Genomic DNA, 6,563 nt, shown 5'->3' on the forward strand with positions numbered 1-6,563 from the left:
ACCAAACTTGTGTGCACCTAGTGTTTTCCTAGTTGCCTTACAAGAGAAGGATGGGAGAAGTTTCTAGACATCATGTTTTGCCACTCCTGGTGTGTGAGTGAGAGAGCTGCAGCTTCAGTTCAGCCCCTTTGCTCCTTGCGCGTGAGAGAGGGAAGAAAACCAGAGAAAGAACAAGAGAGGGAGAAGAGTGAGATTAGAGAGGAGATCTTGCAATAGATCAAGAAGGATTCATCCCCAAGGTTGTGAAGCTTCAGATCCACATACTTGGTGCCTCTAATCTGAGTTCCACCATCATTTGGTGAGGTCTTTCCATTGCCTAAGTAGCAGCCCCAAATCTTATTGTTGCTATCCAAGATTTGTTGTATCTTGATGTATGGTTACCTCTAGTGCTATCTAGAGATGAACTTGTAATCCCACAAGCATATGGTGGAAGAAAATTTGGTTGGCTTGGTCCCATGGTTTTAACCCCGATTTGGGGGTTTTCCACGTTAAATCTGGTGTCCTATTGTACTTGATGCTTTCAAGGAGTTCCATGCCAAGGCTGAAAGCGAATCTGGCAGGAAATTGAATTTCATCAGATCAGGCAATGGTGGTGAATATAGAGGACCATTTGAGAGGTACTGTAGGTTGTATGGAATCCGGCAATAGAATACAGTGCCAAAGATAGCTCAGCAGAATGGCCTTGCAGAGAGGTTGAATAGGACACTCACAGAGAGGGTCACAGCTATGCTCTCTCATGCAAAGTTACCAAATCAGTTTTGGGCTGAAGCATTGATGACTGCAGTATATGTGCTCAACTTGTCTCCATGTGTTCCACTTGAGGGTGATATTCCTCAAAAGATATGGTCGGGAAAGGAGGTATCATACAAGCATATGAGAGTCTTTGGGTGCATGGCATTTGTGCATGTTCCTAGAGATGAGAGGTCAAAGCTTGATAGCAAGACCAAGTAGTGTGTACAGCTGGGCCACCCTGATGAGTAGTTTGGCTATAGGCTGTGGGATCCAGTTAACAAGAAAATTGTGAGAAACCAAGATGTAGTATTCTTTGAAGATGAGATGATAGAAGATATTATGAAGCCAAAGAAGCCAACCACTACACCTCAAGTTGTTGATATGGATCCAGTTCCTTCTCCAAATGTGCATGGCAATCATGGGGGAGATGATAGCACTAAAGGTGCAAGTTCAAGCTAGGGTGATGATCAATCATCTAAGGATGATGATGTTGATGAGGATGCTGATGTTGATGATACTCCAGAAGAACCACGGCAGGAGCAGTTGAGAAGAACCAGCAGAGTTCATAGGCCCTCTAGTAGATATCCACCAAATGAGTATTTGTTGTTGATAGATGCAAGTAAACCCTCATGCTATGAGGAGGTTATGTCTGATGAGCACAAGAATTAGTGGTTGGAAGCCATGAAGGACGAGATGAATTCCCTTCATGAGAACAACACCTTTGAGTTGGTGAAGTTGCCAAAAGGCAAGAAACCACTGAAGAACAAGTGGGTGTACAGATTGAAGTCTGAAGAGAATAGCTCACAACCAAGGTACAAGGAAAGACTAGTTGTGAAAAGCTTTGCTCAAAAGCAAGGTATTGACTTCGATGAGATATTCTCTCCTGTGGTCAAGATGTCTTCAATCCGAGTTGTGCTTGGTATGGCTGCCACCATGGACTTGGAAGTTGAACAACTTGATGTGAAGACAGCATTCTTGCATGGTGACCTAGAGGAGGAGATATATATGGAGCAACCAGAAGGGTTTGCGGTTGTAGGCAAAGAGCACTTGGTTTGTAGATTGAACAAGAGCTTGTATGGTTTGAAGCAAGCTCCTCGACAGTGGTACAAGAAGTTTGAGTCTTTTATGACAAATCTTGGTTACCATAAAGCACAGTCTGATCATTGTGTCTTTATGAAGAGGTATGTCGAGGGTGATTTTATTATCCTCTTGCTTTATGTTGATGATATGTTGATTGTAGGAAATGGCACAAAAAGAATTGCTCTCCTAAAGAAGGCATTGGGCAAGTCATTTGCAATGAAGGATTTGGATCCGGCAAAACAAATACTCGGCATGAGGATCTCCCATGATAGAGCAAACAAGATGCTTTGGCTATCATAGGAAGCATATATTGAGAAGGTACTTGAAAGGTTTAATATGCAAAATACAAAACCAGTTAACTCTCCACTTGAAGGACATCACAAATTGAGTGCATATCAGTGTCCCACAAGAAAAAGGAGAAAGAAGCAATGAAGAAAGTACCTTACCAATCTGCTATGGGCAGTTTGATGTATGCCACGATGTGCACTAGGCCTGACATAGCCTATGCAGTTGGAGTTGTTAGCCGGTTCATGAGCAATCTAGGAGAAGCATATTGGGCTGCAGTAAAGTGGATTCTCAGGTATCTCAAAGGAACTTCCAAAATGCGTTTATGTTTTGGAAATGGTGATCTTGTATTGCAGGGCTATACAGATGCAGATTATGCTAGAGATAAGGACTCTAGAAAGTCCACATCAGGATACCTGGTGACATTTGTAGGGGGAGCAGTGTCATGGCAATCAAGGCTGTAGAAGTGCATTTCATTATCAACAACAGAGTCCGAGTACATTGCAGCGTCTGAAGCTTGCAAAGAAGTGTTGTGGATAAAAAACTTCTTGCAAGAGTTGGGACATAAGCAAGAGAAGTACAATCTGTTTTGTGACAACCAAAGTGCCATTCATCTTGCCAAGAATTCAAGCTTTCATTCTTGAACCAAGCACATTGAGGTGCGGTACCATTGGATTCGACAAGTGGTGAGTTCCAAGTTGTTGGAACTTGAGAAAATCCATACCGACCAGAATGGTGTGGATATGATAACCAAAGTGCTGCTGAAGGAGAAGCTACAAGTGTGCAATGAGGTAGCGGGTATGATGGTGCCCCTCATGAGTTGGAGGGGGGAGATATGTTGGGAAATCCTCCTCATGAGTGGGCAATGAGGAGAGAAATTGCTCCTAGTGAGTAGGCCCACATGTCATAGGTGTAGCACAAGAAAGTGGACCAAACTTGTGTGTACCTAGTGTTTTCCCAGTTGCCTTACAAGAGAAGGATGGGAGAAGTCTCTGGACATCACGTTTTGCCACTCCTGGTGTGTGAGTGAGAGAGCAGCAGCTTCAGTTCAGCCCCTTTGCTCCTTGTGCGTGAGAGAGGGAAGAAAACTAGAGAAAGAAAAAGAGAGGGAGAAGAGTGAGATTAGAGAGGAGATCTTGCAATAGATCAAGAAGGATTTGTTCCCTAAGTTGTGAAGCTTCAGATCCACATACTTGGTGCCTCTAATCTGAGTTCCACCATCATTCAGTGAGGTCTTTCCACTCCCTAAGTAGCAGCCCCAAATCTTATTATTGCTATCCAAGATCTGTTGTGTCTTCATGTATGGTTACCTCTAGTGCTATCTAGAGATGAACTTATTGTAATCCCACAAGCATATAGTGGAAGAAGATTTGGCTGGCTTGGTCCCATGGGTTTTACCCCGATTTAGGGGTTTTCCACGTTAAATCTAGTGTCCTATTGTTTCTGCAATTCTGGTTGCAACTAGTTATGACTGTTGTTGGTGCTGTTGCGATTAGTTGCAATCAGCTGCAATCAGCTGCAACTGGGTTGATGTGATAACAGCTGGTTGGAACCAGTTGTGACTGCTGCTATTTTCTCCAATTATATGTGTGATACATATGTTTCCTTCTGTGAATAGGTGACGACCTTGGGCTGATTTCACATTGTGGTGAAATTAAGCACTTCCGCTGTCACTAGCAAGTGTGTTAGTGTGGTTATCCCAACACTATCATGGTATTGAGAGTTGTGATGTCAATCTTTACATTCATTGCATGTAATTCTTGGAAAAGCAAGATTGCTTCATCGGAGCTGCTATTTTGAAAAAGTCCACCAAGAACTATGCTGCAAGTATATGTGTCCATTGTGATTCCACTTTCAGTCATTTCATGGAATGTCACCTTTGCAGGAACTATTCTCTCAGCCTAAAATTACCTCTGAAGTATCATGTTGTATAAACTAGTTGAAGGCTTTATACCCTTATGCAAAATTTCTCTGAAAATACTCAACCCATCATCGATCCTTCCAACTTTACAATAGCCATTAACAAGTGTCCCATACACTACATCATTTCGTTCAATGCCAGCTGACACCATAGGATCAAATGCTTTCTCCATCTTGCAAACTAGACAATACCCATCCATCGGCGTACTATACACCATAACAGTAGGATGCAGACCAATACTTACAGTTAAGTCAAATATATTTTGTGCGTCCAATACCCTTCCCACTTTGCAAAGGTTGTTTATTATTGAACTGAAGAAAACAATGTCAGGATGCATACCTTTATTCATCATTTTCAAAACCAATTCCTTGGCTTTCAGTAAACCACCATGAGTACAAAAATCTTGAATAAGTCAATGGTAAGTAACTATATTGGGTGCTACTCCTTGATCAATCATCTGATTAAATTTTATTACAGCATCATCCATCTTACCAATTCTGCAAAGCGCAACAATCACTGTCGAATAGATTACCACATCAGGTCACACTCCTTGCTCCCTCATTTCATTGAAGATAATTGTAGCCCTATCTAGCATTCCACAGTTAGCATATGCCTTGATCAGCACACTGAAAATATGGATGTCAGGTGCAATACTGTCTCCAAGCATCAAATTGAAGAGATATGCCATATCAACTAGGCATCCTTTAGTAGCGTACTCGATAAGCAGACTTAGGTAGGAGGCAATATCAGGTTTTAGGCCCTTCATTGCCATTGATTCAAAAAGATCTCTAGCATCCTTGATTTTTCCATGCTTGCAAAGGGAAGCCATTAACGAGTTCCAATTAGCAACATCTGGTAAGATGCCCTGACTTGTCATTGCTTTAAATACCCTCACTGCCTCCCCCACTAGCCCATAGAGGAATATCCATAGATCAAGTTATTATATGTCCTATTATTCGGCTGAACACCTTTATTGACCATTTGTCAAAGGACAGCCTCTGCCTTGTCCATTGCTCTTGCCTTACACAGTGCATCAACAATGGAGTTATGTGTCACTAAATCAGATGAAATGCCCCGCTGCACCATTTCATTGAATAGATCGCATGCTTTATTAACATTGTCCTCCTTAAAGAAGCCATCAATCACTGTAGTATATGCAAGCACGTTGGGCGAGCAGATAGCTTTCCTTTTAGCCATCATCCGTAGCAATTCATCTGCTTGGCCACTCTTTTCAAAGTTGTAGAGGCTCTTCAGAAGTATGCAGTTTGAGAAAACACTAGGCTCATAGCCCAAGTCAGGCATTATGTGGAGAAGGATGTCTAGAGCCTCGTTTGTCTGCTTTGCTTCACAAAGGCCCTTGAGAAGGTTATTGATCATGATGGTATCAACTCTAAAGCCTGTCTTGAGGACCTGGCTGAAGAAGGCCAGTGTTAGCTCCGGGTGGTGCGTGTGGGTGCAGGAGTCCATGAGGATGCCATAGGTGTGGAATGTGGGGAACAACACCAGTGGGCCATCACACGAGACGTGTGGTTGAAGAGTGAGACGGCAAGGGTAGGACCATCTCTATAGGTGGTGGAGGAAGGCGCACGCACGAGTGCGGCGAGGAACCCATTCAGCCCACGCTTGGGGACGGGGGTTGCTTGACGCAGCAATTCGTCGAACAGGTGGTGTGCCTCCTCCAGGCGGAGCGTCCTTGACCTCACGCGAGTCGTGGAGGTGGCGAGGGCGAGGTGGGGATTACACGCTGACGGCGAGGAGGAAGTGGCGGTAGTGAAGACGACGGAGGAGATGCAGGCACGAGACAACATTGTTGCATGCATTGGATATGGTGCCTAGGTTCAGCTACTTCTTGCGTGATCTCGTCCTCTGGTGAGAGGCCGCCAGCAGCGTGTTACACACTCGATAACAAGCGGCGGGTCATTGCGTCGTACGCTCGACTCAGGCGGCAGCAGGTCTCTCCGGCGGGCAAGAGTTTAGGCATGTGATCAACTAGTCAGTTGTCCCTGTGGTGTTGGAGTCTTCGCCTAAAGATCAGAGTTGTCTTTCCGTGGTTTTATGTCTAAGGTTATATCCTTTTCTATTAAGTGTGTTATGTCATAAAGCAGTCTTTTTGTATTTCCCCTTACTTGTAGACATGTGTGATTTGGATTCCTGGGCTCACATATGGTGTGTATCTAGTTTTGTCCTTAAAACTGGGTACTACATCATGCCTTATGGAATGACCGGTGGTCCTACTTTTCAGTATATCATGAACACCATCCTTAATCCTCTACTTCACAAACATGTGTTTGTTTTCCTCGATGTATCGATGTTTTGTAGCATCGAGTGGAATATTTGTAGTCATGCACATATATAGCTTGGATGGCCTGGTTATCAATGACTCAGGGATTATACTAGTTTAGGCAACGTGCCCTATGTCTAGTGAGTGGTGTCCAATTGCGTTCCTGAGCTTAAGGGCCTGAAGTCTGTAGTAGGAGATACAAACAAAGAAGTTTGCTGGCTTCAGTGACAATAATCCTTCTTGTCTTGCTAGCTTTAGCAGCCA

General features: G+C 43.7%; 1 pseudogene; it reads right to left on the bottom strand.

The window, feature by feature from the left end:
- Nucleotides 1-3,791: 3,791 nt before the first annotated feature.
- Nucleotides 3,792-5,826, bottom strand: LOC136480121 (protein Rf1, mitochondrial-like; annotated as a pseudogene).
- Nucleotides 5,827-6,563: the final 737 nt, after the last annotated feature.

This window comes from Miscanthus floridulus, chromosome 9, assembly GCF_019320115.1.
Source record: "Miscanthus floridulus cultivar M001 chromosome 9, ASM1932011v1, whole genome shotgun sequence".
NCBI lineage: Eukaryota > Viridiplantae > Streptophyta > Magnoliopsida > Poales > Poaceae > Miscanthus > Miscanthus floridulus.